At 46.6% G+C, this 19033-nt stretch overlaps 1 protein-coding gene across 3 annotated transcripts in view; it reads left to right on the top strand.

The window, feature by feature from the left end:
• GPAM (glycerol-3-phosphate acyltransferase, mitochondrial) overlaps nt 1-19033 on the top strand; it is a 103311-nt gene that overhangs the window by 40790 nt on the left and 43488 nt on the right. The window contains exon 1 of one of the 3 annotated variants that reach the window (XM_059398571.1): nt 4092-4393. The exons of 1 other annotated variant lie outside the window; for it this stretch is intronic. The gene's annotated coding sequence lies outside the window, so the exon portion shown is untranslated. Of the gene's footprint in view, nt 1-4091; nt 4403-19033 lie in introns of those variants that run through there. One more of the 3 variants, XM_059398569.1, reaches the window with a different exon arrangement.

Below are 19033 nucleotides of genomic sequence, written 5' to 3'. Positions count from 1 at the left end.
ATATGTCTTCCCACAGATATGTATGAATATGGATCTAGAGGCATATATGTTCTATGTCAACATATACACGGCTTTGGGAATGCTAGAAAAATCACTGAAGGGAAAATGGGAGTAAGTGACAGCTTGTAAGAGACAGAAAGGAAATGAATCTAAGAACTCTCTCTCTCTCTAAGATTTATTTATTTGGGGGAGAGAGAGAGGGAGAATGTACATGCTCGCGCTGGTCAGGGGAGGGACAGAGGGAGAGGATGTCAAGCAGACTCCCATGAAGCTCCCCATTTCAACATGGAGTTGGATCTCAGGACCCCCAAGATCACAACTGAATCTGAAACCAAGAGTCAGGCGCTCAACAGACTGAGCCACCCAGGTGGCCCCTAGGAACTCTCTTATGAGTGCTAATGTGAAATCACAGAAAGATCATTTGTGGGTTTTGGAGTCAGATGGCCTTAGGCTTAAGTCCCCACTTTACCACATATTAACTGTATGACCTCAAGCATTTTAGTTAACCTCTCTGAGCTCTACTATTTCATTCTCTGAAATGGGTGCACATATGGCTACCCTATAGGGTTTTCTAGGACCGGACCCATGGTAGGTGCCAATAGACACTGTTGAACTTGTTGAACTTGTTGATGGGTGCTTGCCTTGTTTTGCCTCCTGGTGCCCAGTACTCTCTGGCACTTTGAAGTGGGAGCAGATCTAAAATTACCCTTTCATGTTCTTTAAGTGGGTCTTGTAGACAGCTCAGAGATAGAAGGGACCTGGTACTAACTTGGGACTGTTTCATACTCTTAGAGAGTTTTCTTTTTAATTTTTTTTCTCTTAGAGAGTTTTCTAACCAACTCTTTTGGGCAGTGGTTTTCCTGGTGTGTACTATATTCTGCAAGTGATGGGTCCAAGCAAACCAAATGCAGTTTGCATGAACTTGGTGCAATGGGTCAAGAGCTAGGAGCCTTGAGAGAGCTGGCTGGTTCCAGACTTCCAGTACTTTCACACCCTTCTGTCCATCCCATGTTTCCTACTCCCAGGTGAGAAGCCCTTTGCAAGGAATCTCCACTTCAGAGTTGAGCTGTGGTCATGCCTATCACCTGTGCTCTCCTGGTCTGCCAGGCCTCCTTCTCCCCATGGGGATCCTGCTTTGCCCTCCTGCTTCTGGGAGGATCCCTCACGGGTGGTGTGCACCAGGTCTGTGCTCTTTGGTTGGGGCTGGACAGGTGATCAAAGCTGGGTGGATTCTGTAGCTCTGACCCCACTCTTGCTATCCCTGGTTCCTGTTTTTCCCATCCCATTCCACGGAACCTCTGTTTGCATTATTTATCAGACCTTAGGGGTTGGATGAAACGTTGCCGGCCACAGGACAAGCTGGGAACATGGTCAGCCTTTGAATAGGACTCTCCCCACAGTCTCTCTGTTATTTCCTGCTCTTCTTCTCTTCATAGTCATCTTTCCTCTCTATCTTCAGACTCGGGCATTCCTTACTCCCCTGCGAAGCATGGCATCTTCTTCCCTTGTCCCTCCCTTACGTGCAGTGCCTCCTCCAAGGTTACATGTTCTCCCACCTGAACTACTGGGACTTCAACGGCTCTCAGTTAAATGTTAACAAGAAAGTAAGCTGAGTTACCCCGTGTCTGGGAGTCACATATTTGCCTTTCAATTGTCAATGTGTGGCTTACTAGGTCTGTGTCTTTAGAAATGAATGTGCACATTTTTAAAATGCGTACGATAACATCTATTTTGTTGGGCTAGCTGTCGTTTTCTTTATAAATAATAAGGAAGTTCTTTTTTATTTCTTTATCTTTTTTTGTCTCTTTGAACTGCACATCCTAGAAGCCAAGACTGAGTATGTATGAAAGATTAAAGATCTGTTTTGTGTGTGTGAAGAGCCCGAGTAGAAAAAACATAGGACTTAATTCTGGCTTCAAATTTTGGATGGATGACTTTTGGCAAGTTACTGAAACTTTCTAATTTTTTATGGTATCATCTTTAAAATGACAATAAAAATAATATCTCCCTCATGCTTAGGATTGTGGAGACAATTACATACAAGGGAATGGGTGATGGTGCTTCTATACAGTAAAAATCTATGCAAATATCAGAGTCAGCTACTGCTGGGGTACTCTAACTTGTGGCCCTTCGAAGGCTCTCTGACCTGCTCTCTGACCTGCTTTGATGCCTTCTTTCTCTTCTACTATGTGGTTGTTAATTTGTGGGTAAAGGGAAGTGGAGGCATGTATATGATTCTCCATAGCAGCACTATTGCTAACAGCAAAAACGTGGAAACCTTCCAAATGTCCATCAAGCAATGAATGGATAAACAAATCATGACATATTTTTGCAATGGAATATTATTTACCTAAAAAGGAATGGAATGAACCTTGAAAGCATTATGCTAAGTAGAAGAAGTCAGTACAAAAGGCCACATAGTATATTATTCTATTTACATGAAACGTTCAGGATAGGCAAATCCGTGGGAGACACCAAGTAAACCAGTGGCTGCCTAGAGCTGGTAGAGGTGGGCATGGGGGATGGTAGGCAGAATGACTGCTAATGGGGAGGCGTTTTCTTTCTGGGAGGATAAAATGTTTTAAAATTGACTCTGTTGCTGGCCACACAACTGTGCGATTACGCTAGAAGTTGTTGAATTAAATAATTTAAATGGGTGAATTGTACAGTATGCAAATTATATCTTAAGGAGGCTGTTATATATATATATTTTTTAAATGGGGCACCTGGGTGGCTCAGTCGGCTAAGCACCTACCTTCAGCTCAGGTCATGATCCCAGGGGCCTGGGATCGAGCCCTGCATCAGGCTCCCGGCTCAGTGGGAGCCTGCTTCTCCCTCTCCCTCTGCCTGCCATTCTGCCTTCTTGTGGACTCACTTGAGCTCTCTCTTAAATAAATAAAATCTAAATTAAAAAAAAAAAATTGGAGATACAATCTTGCTTTTCCTCTTTTTTTCTCCATAGTTGGAGCCCTGCAGGGGGCCCACTGACTTGGGTCCACTTCCTGTTCATCACTGCTGGTTTCCCCCTGCCTGCTTTGGACGGGTCCAAACTCTCTGTAACAAGCTGCCTTGACTGGCCCCTTCCTTTGGTTTGACTGCACTGAAGACTAATATCAAACTCCTGCCTTCTGTGCTGTGAGTGTTTCGTGAGGTCAGGGGACTCAACCTGGTGATAAAGTAGATACTAAATCCATCTCTATTGCATAAAGTGTTGATGGAGAAGGTTGGGTGGAGGTAAGGGGAAGTGACTGCTAATGGGAAGGGTTTTCTGTCTGAGGTCCCTTGAAATGTCTTAAAATGGATTCTGCTGGTGCCTATGTGTTATTTGCATAACAAAGGAATACTGAAGTTCCTTCACAGAAGGGTTTCTTTACTATCCTTAGGGCATGTAGAAACTTACAGGGACCTGGAAGAGTTCTCCCACTGAATCCTTGGCAGCCGCTGAGCCGAGAAGGGGCTGAGGGACATGTTCAAAGTCAGAGGGCTACAAGGCTGCCTAGCGGCCAACACCCACCCTCCTCGTGATGCCTCTGTGACCCCACAGAGCACAGACAGCATGTGGGGAAGGATGAAGACTATGGAAGCTCTAAGTCACTGCCAAGGAAATGCATGCGGAGCATCTCCAACACGTGATAGCAAGTCCCTAGAGACTCCATGGCCTCTTCGGGGACACAGCCAACAAGCTGCTCCTCTGGTGCCAAATACACTTACCACCTCCCCCACCCCCACGGTGACCCAGCCCTGCTCAGCCCCACTCAGGCTTGGTTTCTTAGCAGCAGCGAGAACTCTCTTGGCCTTGGCAACATGGAAACATCCAGGCTGGGAGCTGAGCGCCCCACGTGATAGCTCAGGATACTCAGCTGCAGGGCTACCCCTCCCCCCGCCCCCCCAGCCCCTCCTGTCCCCCCTCCCCCCGCCCCTCCCCCTTCTGCCAGGTCAGGCTCCTCCACCGAGAATGAGCCTCTGAGCTCCCTACTTAGAAAATCCCCACCAGGCAAAGCCAAGAAGACACCACTTACAGCATCATTAAATTATAAGGAGCCCTGAAACTCACTCCAAAAGCCCGGGTCTGTTTGCCCTTGCGGTCTGAAAGAAGCAGGCGATTGGTTGGCCCTGTTCGGCCTCGTAAGCCTTATCTCAGGCTGGTTATTATTTGATTAAAGAGGCTTCCTCCTCCTCTGGTGTTTCAAAACTGTGCTGGGAGGGTTTGCTGCAGCCTGGGGACTTTTTCTGAGGTTACTCTCGAGCACTCAAAGTCCTTCGGCCTCCAGCAGTACAAACAGACAGCCAGACGCCGCCACACACGGGGGCGGTCTTCCGAAAAGTTTCCATCAGCTTTGCACATCAGCTGGTTGAACATAATTCTTCAAACACTACAGAGTCAAGGATACAGGTATTAAAGGTAATTTTTTTTGGCGGGGTGGGGGGGTGCCTAATTTCCTAGGATGCCATGACACTCAAAATGGGGATACGGTTGGAGCTCTGGGGCTCAGAGTAGAAAGCAGGGGAGGTAGAGAAAGTAGAAAAAGGAAGTGCAAGAAAAAAACCTCAGAATCTTGGAATTCTACAGAAAGGCAAGGCCAAGGGGGGAGTTATTTGCAGCTGGAGAGAGCTGTGAGCGCGATCACCAGGTCTCATTGACATCCAAGCGCTTTTGCTCCCATGAAGCCCTTCCTGAGGTCTGTCCCCTTGGCATGCCCGTCATGCACTGGCTCAGAACTCCAAAGTCCTGACAGGGTTTTGGACGCTGTGTGAGCAATCCAGTTGCTTTAGCTTGAAACCTATCCGATCTGGTTTGCCAATGGGATGTGGCCCTCAGAGGGTCTACTTGGCGCGCCAGTCCTCATGATGCTGACCGCAGAGAGGGGCAGAGTGGGGCCGAGCCCCGCATTTATGAGAATTTCTTTCCCACCTTGCAAAGATCTCTGTGTGCTGTGCACGGCCTGTTCTCATCCACGCCATGCCCCCGCCTCAGTTGGGCGGGTAGGGGACAAGTCTGAGGACTTCCCCTGATATCCATGCAGGCTGGGCTCCGTGGGGTGCCGGCAGGGGTTTAGAGACCTAGGACGAGGACAAGGACGGGAGCATCCTCTCTCCTGGTGAGGTTTGGCTGGAGCTGGCCAAGGAGGGGAGGAGACGATGCAAAACAAGAAAAACATTTTATTTTGCCATTAAATAGAAAAAAAAAAAGGCTTTTAGGGTAAATTGGTATTAAAACTGGTCTTTCCCTCCACATGTTAGATGACTGCGTCCCCTCTCTTTAGTCTTGGCGGTTCTTTTAACCGCCGGAGGCTTCCATTCGGGATGTGTTAATTCTGAACTGGCTGGATCCAGGTTGTTTGTGCTTTGCTGGCTTCCACGGGATGGAATGTTGGCATCTCTTTGCCCCCAAAGCTTCTCCAGGAGGTGGAGAGCCCTTCTTCCTGCTGAGGACTCTGCCAACCCCCAGGAATTTTCTCTGCCCAGGCCCCTCACTGGATTTCCTGCCACTCTTCAGAGTAATGGTCAGAGGAGTTCATCAGAGTAAATCCTGCTTCCCTCTCAAAATTTTAAGGGAAATGACGAGGGGGAACAAGCTCAGAGCAGGGGGGCTGTACCTCTTGGACCTGATTTCTTTCCTGCTCCTTTGGGAACACCTCCGCCCTTTGCCATCGTCTGGATGGCGTGGGTCTTCCCCTCTCCCCTTCTCCCTCCCTGTCCCACCACATGGGGACTCGTTCTTCATACCCGTCATGGTGTTCTTATTTCATGCTCTCCTTTCCGCGTGGCACACTTTCCCCCCTCCCCTGCCCCTTGCTCTGGCCAGGTCAACACGTGAGTTGGGTCTTTGAGTAAAGGCTCTTCCTCTGGTACTAGGTTAGGGTTCCCTGCACTTTGCCTCACCGGCCCCCTAATCGCATTGTCTTATGATCGTTTGTGTTCCTCGTCCATGGCCTCCGCTACACCGGCAGCTCTGTGAAGCCAGGGGTTTTACACTTGTTGACTCAGTTCTCATAACACGCCTGTGGGGTGACTGTCAACCCATTTCACAGATGGGAGAGCTGGATTAAGAAACAAGTTCACCGGGTAAATGGTGGGCTTCAGAACCCGCGCTTCCACGCCTGTGCCGCATGCCAGTCTGGTTCTGAGTCCATGAGAAACAAATGCCTAGTGTCAGGGGAATGAGCAGAGCACGAGGCAAGGCTCCCATCAGCTCCGCTGAACCGTTCCCTCCACTGAGAGGACAGCACAGGAACCACAGCGCAGGCTGTGGGCAAGGCTTTGAGGATGTGGGGGTAGGTGGGCACAGACCCTGACCAGGAGCTCTGTCCTCTCTGTCAGGATCGGCTTTCCCCGTCAGTCTCTTGCCTACCTTTGTAGCCACGTTTAACCCCTTCTGGCTTCCATCCTGGAGCTGAGAGGGGCTCCAGATCAGGAATTTGGCCAGCCTTGAAGGGGGTTCTTCAGGAAACCATCATGGCCGGACGCTCGGAGTCCATCAGATGTTGTCCTGAGGGTTCTCCCTGCCAGATCTCATTCATGAGGGAGGGGGTCAGGATCATCCTGTGTCTTCGAGGAACAGACTAAGGCTGGGAGAACCAGCTTGCCCAAGCTGGTAAGTGCGAGAGCTGAAACTCAATTCTGGGTGTATCTGGCCTCAAAGCCGGTGCCCTTCCCACACACCAGGGGCTTTCACAAGCACTTAGCTTTGAACTCACTGGATCCCCTCTGAAATTCCCGTCAGGCAGATAGTCCTGCTCCACTGTCTGCCTTCCCAATTGCTGAGTGCGGATCCCCTCACTGCGGTGTGGTCCTCAGCATCGTCTTCCCTGCCTGGACCACGGTCAAACATGGGGCTTGACAAGACCAGGGACTGGTTTGGGGGCATCTGGTCCAAGAATATCACAGCCAAAAAAGCCTCAACCAATGTCCCCAGCCTAGGCGGATCTACAAAGTCTGAAAACCTTTGTTAGAAGAGTAGTAAAGCATTGGGAGTGCCATTTACTGCTGAATTTCGCTTTTTCCACTTGTTATTTGTGTTGTCTAAGTTCTAGTCTTCCTCACCTGGAAAATGGGTGTTAATGTGTCTCTCTTGGAGTTACTTGGAGAGTAGAGATTCTGTGTTCATTGAAGGTGGGTGTGTGCCTGCCAGCTGTGAGACACTGGGATACAGTAGAGAATCAGGCAGAAGCAGCTCCCTTCCCTTGTGGAAGTTACAGTTGGATTGGGGGCAATAGGCATTAAAAAAAAATCACACAAATAATTAGTTCCCGTTGTGGTGAGAAAAAGAACAAAGGACCTCATTTAGATGGGGGTGGCGAGCTAGTCACGAAAGACTTCTCTGATGGATCAGTAGCATATGAGCACCTCTCATACCTCCAGAATGTAGTAGGTGCTCAGTATGTGTGGCCCTGGCCAACTTCCGGCAAGTCTCTGGGACTCAGAGGCTGTGAGTCTCAAGTGTGTGTGATGGGGGGTGGACTGAATGATTCCTCAGGCCGAGTGGCCCCTATCCAGTATTTAAAATTCCCTTGATCCACAGTAAGATAGAGTCAGATTAAAAGAAACTCTCTTAACTCCCTGTCCAGTGCTCTTCTACCTAGCCATCTCCTTGGATGGAGAGAGTCTGAGTCTAAACTCAAGGAGGCCAGGAGGAAGACTTGGTTGATTCTGTCTCCTGGAAGTCTCTTTCTCTAGCACCTCCTTCCACTCCCCAGCTACGACTCAACGTCCTTGCTCCCTGGGGGTCACTCCTTCTAGATAGAAATCCCTCAGCCCCTTCCCAGGGACAGAAAACAGGTTCTCTGTGTCTTTGCCCTCCAGGTTCCTACATGTCCAGCTTGGATGATTAAGCCTCCTGCGGCCATCCTCTCTGATGGTGAGATCACAACCACAGGCAGGCTGGGAGGGGGAGCTGTGAGTTGAGGATTTGGGGAGGGGCCCATCATCTTCCTTGGCTGCCTATGAGTGCTCCCAAGGCGGCCCCCTTCCCCCACCCACACAGCCTACCCCCAGGAGCACCATGTTCCTTTTGCATTGCACATAGTGTCATTTGTAAGCTCTCCGGCCAGGGTTTTAGTGACAGCCCTTGTGAGGAGCTGGTTAGCATTTTTTCCAGACAAAGCCAGAAACTGGGAGGTGATGGAAAGTCTAAGCTTGCCAAGCATGATGAGAGGAAATGATCAGTTTCAGGCTCCTGAAAGAATGTTCTTTAATTCTCTCCCACCTTCCCCTTGGAGGACCCTGTCCCCTTGTTCTCCAGGGGCATATCAACTTTCTATCTCCTCTTCCTTACCAGGGGCCATACTCTTGCCTTCAGCTGTCTGTTAGCCAATCCCTACCAACTGTATGCTGGTCATAATGCATAGTAGGACCTCCCAAGGACATCAGTGTTTTAGCCAGTGATGCCTAAGGGAGCAATAATGGCGGGAAGACAGGCTATAGGATTGATCCTTCAAAGCATACCACTGTCTTCAAATGAACTCAGGATTTGAAAACCTTTCTTTGGTGGTGGTGGGGTTGGTCAGAGAGGATTGGATGGATATTGAGAAAGGAACAAAAATGCTGTACAATAAATGATACATTACCCCAAGAGCATTTCCAAAGAGACTGTGTAGCAAGTTGTACCCTGAGGCAAATCCTCCCCAGTGGTCATAAAAGGAAAGTGGCAGCATATTTGCAATGGAAAGCACACCCTGCCCATTCAGTTCCCAGAACCTGCAGCCTTGCTGATCTCACCAAGGTGAAGCTGGGTTCTCTGGCCATGAGCAGCACTTCAGATGTATAATGGGGCTCCAAGCTGCCATGCTGAGCCAGTGGTAGTGAAAATCCTCCATGACTCCTGAGCCCTCAAGCAGGAGCCCTCTCCCCTCCCCAGCTCCCCAGCTCCCCATACTCTCCTTGCCTCAATGTACTTGCTTCATGAGCTTTGCATTTGACCTCCAACCCGCCCTATGGGTCTGGCAGGAAGTTTAGCTGCGGCTGGCTCTGTGCATTGAGCTTTAACCTCTTGCCAGAAATCAAATCGGCTAAAAAAACAATAATAATAATAAATAACAAGAACAACAACAAAAAACAAGGACCCAAAATGAGTTTTCAAAGAAAGCAACATCATTTTTCCGTGACTACTTCTGCGGAGAGGAGTGGTTGCTGTGGAATTTAACCAGAGGGCTGCTTGGTAACAGTGCAGATGATGTTTGCTTTTTGTCAATTCCAAATTATAAGTGACTGTGGGGAACAGGGACCTGGGAAAATGGAAAGCCTTGGGACTGAAAGCTCTTCTCTGATTTGGCAATGGGAAAACCAGGGGGATCAAGCAGCAGGTGGGCAGGAGATTGGCTGCTCCACACCCAGACCCAGTCTGGCTCAGACAGTTCAGGGACACAAGAGAGGTGCTGAGCCTTCACTCTTCGGTCCCCTGGCATCTCCCCGGGGCGGTAGCAGTCCTAACCCCCATTGCACTCCCCTTGGGGCTCATTTTAATGATCTTGTGGGATGATGCCCAGGGTGAGCCTGCTGGGTAGGATGGAGGTGGGGCTCTCCATCCATTGCACCAGCCAGAAACAGCATGCATGGTTAGACGATAGAAAATGTGCCCTCTAATCGTCACATTGTCTAAGTTCACGAAGCAGCACTCTGTGTTCCTAGTGCTTTGCCATTGCTCCTTGGAATGCCCTTTTCCTACACCATCACCCCTTCCCCACAACTAATTAGCTCCGTGACTCAGGGTAACGAGGCACAACCCCTGCTCTCAAGGAACTCAAAGCCCAGTGGAAGAGATGGGTAATTAAACAAATAATTTAGGGTAGCATTACCACGTGGAGATTGCTATCATAGAGCAGAGAGGCTTATTCTAGGGGCAAGTTCTATCCCTGCAACCCTACCCCTCACCTCTTCTTGTCCTTGTCCTGCAATACCTTCCCTGTTCAATCTGGGTCTCAAACCTAATTCTTCTCCCAGCAACTCCAGTGGCTACTCGCAGTAGCCATATTCCAGACTGCAGACCAGTGCTGTTTTATGATGTTTTTCTAAGAACTAAGGACAAAGTAGCCAGTCTTTAATACAGCTGTGTGTATTTCCTTGGAGGAACCTGCTTTCCTTCTGAGAGTCTATCCCTCCTGTTTGTTGAGATATTGAGACATTCTTTCTTATGAGATGATGATGTTTGTAGGTTATCAATTTATGTTGCATTTAATTTTCATATTATGACTGGACAGAAAAAATAGCATCCATTGTTTACTGCACAGTGAGAGTTCAAAGTCTGGGAAGCATTGCCCAACAAACTGCTTGTCATCAAGGTTAACACCTATGTCCAAACCCAAGTGGGAGCCCCTGGCATGTCTTTCTTCGTGTCTGATTTCTCAGTCTGTAGCCAACTGGCCAAGCTGATGTATTCAAATTCTACTCATTTCCCGGAGACACTTAGCTGGCCGTGGTGGCCAGATCCTTAAGTAGACACTCCTGTTTATTTGGCGTCACAGGCTGCTGTATGTTTAATGCCTTGAGTATCCAATTTCTGGGCCAAACTCATGAAAATCTAAAGGGGAATTATCCGTCTCAGAAAGCAATTGCAATGGAAATAAAAGCAATTCGTACTCAGTGTTATCAGGGTGTTTAATTTTTCATTGAAATCGCAAGATAAAAGTTGATCTTGTGTTAACCCAGATCTCCAGCTTCCACTGAGCTGCAGCTTAGAAACTGCTAGAAAAGATACAAGTACCCTGACCCAGAACAGCCTTTCAGGGTCATGGTCAGCCTTTCTATCTCATGAGGTTAGGAAATCTTGAGGTCGAATGGTCTTGTCTAGCTAAATGAAGTTCCATACTGCCTCTGGTTATCCCACCGTTGAAGATATGGTCCAGGGCATTGGAAGTCCCCACAAAAGCTTGGTGGATAGAGGAAAATGCCCATCAGGCAAACCAAATCCCAATAACATATGTGGTAAAGTCCAAATTCTTGGGCCATGGTTGAATGTTTCTATATTAAAAGTTATTTAAGGGACACCGAGGTGGCACCAACCTTGGTTGGACACCACCTCTTGGTTTTGGCTCAGGTCATGACCTCAGGGTCCTGAGACTGAGCCTCGTGTTGGGCTCTGTGCTGAGCGTGGAGTCTGCTTGAGATTCTCTTTCCCTCTTCCTTTAGCCCTCCTGTTTGTGCACTCTGTCTCTCTCTCAAGTAAATAAATAGATCTTTAAAAAAAGATTATTTAATATAAGCAATTCATGCCGGGCTTAAATAATTTAGCTATAAGGAGGGTTTTCTTTTACCACTCTGCAATGTTGGTTTTGCTCTGCGATGGCCAATACAAAGGGAGACTCTCATGTTTGGACTGAGTCCTTCTTGAGGTCAAGGATGTGTCTTGTGCGTGTTATTGGTGAACACGCTCTTCTCCTTCTGCCGCGGTCTCCTGGGACCTACCCCATCTCTTGGCAGGTAAGATGCCAAAAAATTATTGTTGGTGGAAACAATAATACAAATGACTCTTATCTTTTGGAAAGAATCAGTTTCTGGCAGTCTCTACCTTGACCTAATGTGACCACTTAATCACTCATATTTTTCACTTGCCTATTTAATTATTAGAAGAAAAAATTTTTTTGACTTGATAATTATGTTTTGGTTTGCAACCCTAAGAAGAGGAAAAAGAGGGAGCAAAACTGATGGGCAACTAAGGCCTCTAGTGAGCACTCTGCCCTCTCAGCCTTGGTCCCAAGTTTTCTGGAACCTTCCCCGGCTGCTTATTCAGGGTGTCATCCAGACTTGGGAGCAACAGGCTTGGTCCACTTACTTGTATTTGGTTTGCCTGGACTCTTTGGCCAACACAGTCCTTTCCACTGAACTCCTCCCACTTGTAACGGGCAGCCCTCTTGTTGGTCAGCAGCTTGAGGTCTGGCAAGAACAATGTAGAAGGCTTAAGGGTGTTTCTCATCATGGCTTTGCCATCAATCCATTGTGTGGTCCTGGGCAGGTCATCCTTCTCTCTGGGTCATGGTTTCCTCATCTGTAAAACACGTTGGATTAGATCAGAATTTCTCAGCTTGACCCTATTGACATTATGGGCCAGATCATTTTTGTTGTGGGGCTGGCTGTCCTCTGCATTGTAGGATGCTTAGCAGCATCCTCCAGTAGTACTCTTCCCCTCTTTTGTGATGACCGAAAGTATCTCTAGACATTTCCAAATGTCTTCCTGGGGGCAGAATTATCCCCAGTTGAGAACTATTGGATTAGATTGACCCAATTGGATTGGGTTTGAGAAACCACATTGAGTTGTTAATCTCTCCTGTTTTATTGAGCACCTACTGTATACTAGGCACTATATTTGGTTTTGTAGCTTAAATATTTTTTTACAGATATTCCATTGAGTAAGTGCCGTCTACTTCACAAAAATCTGAGTAAGAGCTAGGCATTGAGATAGAATGAAAAAAGAGAATCTCTCTTTGGATTCTTACTAGCCTCATCTCTAAAACATCAACTTTACACACGGTTGTCAGGACCTAATGCTTAGTGTATATAAAGGACCTTAGATCATAGTAGACATCCAATAATTAAATTCATTCTCCTTTCTTACCCACCCCTTAGAGAATCAGATCTGCACAAAACATTAACTTTATCAGCCTTGCTCTGCCGTCTCTAGACATCTACCCTTCACCGACCACGTGCTGCCTTCCCTCTCCCCAGTCAGTCCAGTACTGATATGTCTTCTTTAAAAATCTCAAACTGGGGGGCACCTGGGTGGCTCAGTGGGTTAAAGCCTCTGCCTTCGGCTTAGGTCATGATCCCAGGGTCCTGGGATCGAGCCCTGCATTGGGCTCTCAGCCCTGCACTCGGCTTTCAGTTCAGAGGAGGGAGCCTGCTTCCTCCTCTCTCTCTCTGCCTGCTTCTCTGCCTACCAGTGATCTCTGTCTGTCAGATAAATAAATAAAATCTTAAAAAAAATCTCCAACTGTTTGTTTCAAGGAGAGCCCCCTCACTGCAGTCTCTTCTATCACCAGATTATTAACTTGGTCCATTTTTGAAGGAGTTGCCTCTCTCTAGGGAAGAAAAATAGTCTTCAGAGTCTGGAGAATCACCAAGATTTGCAGAGGCCATTGTTTCATGTTTGCTTTGCCTGATGACAATAAGGATCCAAGGAAGAGGGAGCTCCTGCTCTATGAATTATCAGCACTGCCTCTCTGGGGCCATTGGTTTGGCCATGGGTTTTAGCATGGGTTCTGAGTGTCTCGAGGGCAAAGACCATGCATTGTCTTCTGTGGGAGCTCCCGCACCATCTCCTCCAGGGAAAACATGTTGGTGTTCGGTAGCCTGACATGGCGAGAGGCATCATGGTGCGGTGATAAGGATTTCAGGGCAATGGAGTTGGAATCTGTATTTTCCTTTCCAGTCAGATCCTGACCAGGGGCTCTGGGGAACATGCAGACAGTGTAATTCTTGGGGAAAAGAAATGGTTCATGCTCAAAGCCCAGCTCTGTCGCTTCCTCTCTGTTTCACCTTGGGACGTTTATGTTATTACTTGGAACCTCAGCTGTTGTATCTGAGAAGTCTGCAATCACAGGGGTCCCTTTTCACAGGGAGGTTGTGAGAATGAAATGCTAGAAGATGTGGACAGTATACGGTACAGTCCTGGTAAATATTAAGTGCTCAATAGAAATCCACTTTGATTGAAAATAGATATCATCTTAAATAGTAACTATAAACAATAATAACTAGGACAGGTATTAGACAACAAAAAGAGGGATTTGGGTGGTTGAAAACGTAGATATGAGATTGACTTGTTCCATTGCTCATGAGAAAACAGGCTCAGAAGGGGAAGCGAAGGGAAGAGCGCCCAGGTTACTGGCAGAGCTGGGGGAGGTCTTGCATCTCTAGATTCTCCTTCACATGCTGGTTCTGCCACGCTGGGGCTGCTTTCCTGTGTTAAAGAAACGAAATACTCACTGACACCTGTAAACATGGTCAGGCAGACTCTTCAGGACTCCCCAGAGGCATGGGGACCATCACGATGGGGCTTTTTACAGTGGGTAGGACAGACTGGGCTGATCTCCAAATACAGCACTGGCAGGGAGGGGGGAGGGGTCAGCAGATGGAAAAGTACTAAGCGGCAACAGCAAGGGTAAGGGGGACTCTGACTCAACCGACCTAACCGGATTCTTCACCGAAGACAGGCCGGGGTGGTCAGGCAAGACCTGTAGGCTGCTGGAGGGTGCCGAGCCTGATCAGATAGGAAAGTCAGGGACCTGGTGAAACTGATGTAGCAGTGTTCTTGCTAACACTGGGTTTTACTAGAACGTGCACAGAGGGTCTTAGGAGAAGGTCCAGGAGACCACCTAAAGTTTGAATTTTTGTGGCCTGCCCAACTATTTAAAGCCCATGTTTGGAAAATTACATACAGATTGGGGAAAATGTGCCTGTTGGTTTAAGCACTATGTGCTGTTCCCGGAGGGAAACTTTTTTCTAGGTAAGAGAGAATGAATATTTGTCTAATGGGTTTGTGATGACCTAGGGTTGCCCGAGAGAAAAGCAGAGTGTGAGAGGAGGCTTAGCACCCCCAAAACTCCCTGGCCACACCAGCCTGTCCTTCTGTAGAGCCCACCACTACAGGAACTACGGCCTTTGCCCCTCCTCCACCTTCTCAAAGGTCAGCCCTTACCACCCAGCCCAGGCCCAAGGCACTGGTGGGCTGATCTTTTCCTTTAATGGGGACATTCAGTCTCAAGAGCTGCTATGAATGACCGTAATATAACTGGGCACAAATTGTGTTCCCCTTCCCAGTAAAGTACAAGAGATTGCCCTGGCCTGGCTCCGAGCTGTGATTCATAGCGTATCTTTCACCTCTTGCCAATAACTGTAAGCTTGCTTGAGAAGGAAAGACTGAAGGTTTTAGTCTCACTGTTGAAAGAGGATGAATTTTAACAGAGTGGCTTTCTACACTTGGTCCTTCAATATTGACCATTTGGGGGCTTGCTTGCAGTGGGAGGTTATGTGGTTCTGTTCAGACACTGGCATCACATCTAATTCATGTGATGCAAAATCAGGTATAACTACATGTGAATGGAACCTTGGTAAAAATGGAATAACTTAATTGAATTAGTTTGTACTGTACTCTTAAATGATGGTCATAGTTCAGTTAAGAGGTTGAATTAGTAGAGTCCGATTTCCTATCAGAACTGTATCTCTTACTCTATCTTTTTCTATGTAAGTTAAAACTTACCTGAAAATGGCCATCTTTCTTATCTAAAGAGCTATCAGCGGCACAGAGCACATATTTTAATGTTTGCCTTTTATTCCCCTCCTCTTTTGTTTAACCCCCTTCTGGCATAGCGTATCATCAAATTATGAATTAAATGAGGGATCTGGGGCACCTGGGTGGCTCCGTGGGTGAAAGCCTCTGCCTTCAGCTCAGGTCATGGTCCCAGAGTCCTGGGATCGAGCCCCGCATCAGGCTCTCTACTCAGCAGGGAGCCTGCTTCCCTTCCTCTCTCTCTGGCTGCCTCTCTGCCTACCTGTGATCTCTGTCTGTCAAATAAATAAATAAAATCTTAAAAAAAAAAAAAAGGAGGGATCTGGGCCAAATCCTGCCAACCATTTGTTTTGCAAATAAAGTTTTATTGGCACACAGCCACATCCATTTGTTTATGTACTGTCTATATCTGTTCTCATGCTACTATGGGATTGTGAGTTGCATAGTTGTGACAGGGACCACATGGCCCCCAAAGCCTTAAGCATTTACTAGCTGGCCCTTTATAGAAAGAGTGTCTGATTCCTGATTTAGAGTAAGAGTGTTGGAGTCAAACATGCCTAGGTTCAAATCAGGTCTTGGTTACTTGCTAGCTTGTAACAAGCTAGTTTTAACATTGGAAACACTGGCAGAACCTCTCCAAAACCTAATATGTACCATAGGGATAATTGATAAATACCTACCATGGAGGGGTGGTGTGAGAATTCAGTGAGAAAAGCATTTGTGTCTGGCACAGAGCAAATGTTATCCCTGAGCATTCATTTGGCCCACAAATGTTTATCTAGTGGTTTCTGTGGGCTAAACTGGCGTTGGGGGGCAGGGGGAGGGGGAGGGCAGGGTAGGAGGGTGGGGTGGGGGGGCATGGCCATGGCAGAGATTGACTTAGAAGGTCCGGGCTCTACTAGAGCTTACATTCTAATGGGGGAAGAGAGGTAACATAAAGAAAATGAATCACAGATTATTATCAGATAGTGATAAATGCTATAAACAAAATAAAATAGGATGGCACAGAAGAAAGTGACGAGGCAGGGAACACAAAGTTGCTAGCCAAGACAAGACCTGCACATAAGAATGAGTCAGCCATGTACAGATCCAGAAAAAGAATGCTCCTGATAGCAGGAACAAGTAAGGAATCCCTGAGCCAGGGATGATTCAGGATGGTTTAAGAAGAGGGATGGCCTTGGGGACCAGGGCTGTAGGGGAGAAGAGGATGGCGGAGGTCAGCAGGGGTAAGAGCATGCTGACACTTGTGGGCCTTGAGAAGATTTTAGAAGCAGAGGTGCAATCTGAGACCATAATGGAGCAGAAATGAGGTCCTTGGCCTCATTCTCTGACCTTTGTTGTAAATATATTATTCTTCCTCTTTGGTGTCTGGCATGGGACACTGTTAGAAACCGGAGACAGAAAGGGGTTAGGGAGTCCTCATCAAATGGGAAGCTTTTGGTTGTGGCAAGCCCATCCCACCACCCTGGCTGATCCCAGTCGCCCCACTTGGGCTCGTCTCCTTACAGTACCCCTGACTCACCCAAAGATCTATTGGCCGATGCCATTACCTCTTTGAAATTTTTCTTATCAGGAGGCTTTAATGCCTCTCCAGGCAGAGCACTTAAGGTGAAAACCAGTTAATGTAATCTTAAAACACTCTAAAAAATTTCCAGCAATATAAGACCACCAGATAATCATTTTGTCCCTAGGGTCACTCAGAATTCACAGCTCAGTTCCCATAATTAGCATTTCTTTTGTGTCTGAATCACTGAACAGGCGTGAAGAGCCCCAGTGATAATATTTTGCCTGCTGGACGTTTTAAAGAGAGCAGAGCCATAGATACAATCAGTTACCCAAAATGCCTCTGGAGTTGCTGATAATAATAGCCATGTGGCGTTTCCCAGGTTCAAAGCTGTGCTGCAAACCTAGCTTCCTTAAATTAAAAATCTACCTTTAGTTTACCTACCTTTATTGGCTTTGGAAGACTCTTCCTCTTCATCCTCCTTCTTCTTCATCCTCTTCCTCATCACCAAAATCCTTTATTGGAAAGTACTTATCTGACTAATAGTAATTAGACTTCCTTTACAATGTACCAATACGTGTTTCTGTCTCATCTTGCCTTTAGACATTGTTCAAAGAACAAGATTCCGAATGGGGCTGTCTTCCAACCCATGCTTTCAAACACTGATTCTTAATCTGGAATCCATGAATGACCTTGGGCAGGGCAGGGGGCATGGAGAGTGGGTGACGAACCTCCTGAAATCAAATGTGAACTTCTATATGTACCTCCCCCCCCCCCCGGGAGAGGGTCTAGAGTTTCATCAGATTCTCAAAGTGTTCCCCTGACTCTAAAAAGTGGAGTCTTTAAGACTTTAGTGACACAACCCCATAGCATAGTCACCGAAGGAAAACTCTGTGCAAATGTGTAAGTGGAAAAGGGAAGTTGTTGGGGTTGGAGCTGGGGAAGCCCGTGATTCTGAACTACCACACTGATTGATTATGAACCTAGATCCTATGAAGCCTCCCAGACTAGATATTTTCCCAGAAACTCTTAAGATAATTGCGAACATTATATATTGGCCACTATTAACCAGGTGCTGTCTAGCAGGATCTTCCATATTTTAACTTTTAGTCTTCACAGCCACCCTACAAAGCAGATACTATGACTAGTCTTGCTGTACAGATAAGGGAAATGAGGCACAGAGAGATTAAAACCATAGATTGAGTTTGCATTTAACATTCCAGGACCCTCCATAGTCCTGGATAATGTATCTTGTCAATCTGTAATTAATGTCTAGAGTAATTACTATTTCGGACATGTCTGAATGGTAGCCATGTTGTAATCTTCAAACACATGCCTAATTAATAATAGGATTCCTGTAGGGGCGTCCTCCAGTTTTGTGGATAGAAGAGATTGCAGGTCATGTGCAGAGGAGAGCCAGCTGACTACTCTTATAATTAAAATTTGTCTAAGAGCGTCGCTGTGGTTTATAAAATGGGGTTACTGAGTATGTAGATAATTTTACTGTAACTATTATCACCATTCAAAAATTCCTGCCATGTACCTAAGGCATGCCATGACACTGTAGAGCTTAAAGCTAACTAAGCCTTCTCTCTGAGAGGTTACAATTTCCTTCATTCCAGGAGGGGATCAGTTTATGGGGCTTTCGATATAATTCATGATATATTTTTCAACAGTTAATGAGCAGGTGACCTAGAAGTTTAGGGACTATCCTCTAAAAACATCATTTATAATTAACCTAGAGAAAACCAACATTGTGGATATGAAGGTTTACTTAATCCCATCTATAACCTACAGTGGTTACTAGGAATTCTACAATTCATGGATGAATGCTAAATTTATGTATGTGTGCCAGTGATTTAGGTTGGAAACCTGGACCAAAACTGACAGCTTTTGGAAAAAGTAACTATAAAATAAGTTGATCAAGGGGAATACTGTTTTGCCATCTCCTAAGCAGAACTGGATGTACAAGAGGAATGCGGGAGGTGTACGTCACCCAGTGAAGGGTCAGCCTCAGTGACCTGTGCAATCAGCGGTATAACCAAGTGGGACTACAGGAGGGGATTGTACCCTGTGACTCAGGATTATGGAAAGCCTATCATACAATATCTTACTTTCATGTCAGAGATCATCCTTGTAATCCATCTCAAATATTCTATGGGATAATATGATGACAACCATCAGAAAAGATTTGGCAAAAATCACAGCCAGTTGTATTATTTTGCTTTTTCAGGTTTTGCTTTCTATCAGGTAATTTAGAAAATTGGAAACTGTTGATAACACTCTTTGGAAACCTTTTATTTTAGGAAATG

This window comes from Mustela nigripes, chromosome 4 (assembly GCF_022355385.1).
Source record: "Mustela nigripes isolate SB6536 chromosome 4, MUSNIG.SB6536, whole genome shotgun sequence".
In the NCBI taxonomy this organism is placed as follows: Eukaryota; Metazoa; Chordata; class Mammalia; order Carnivora; family Mustelidae; genus Mustela; species Mustela nigripes.
This window is presented reverse-complemented; position numbering and strand designations above follow the sequence as displayed.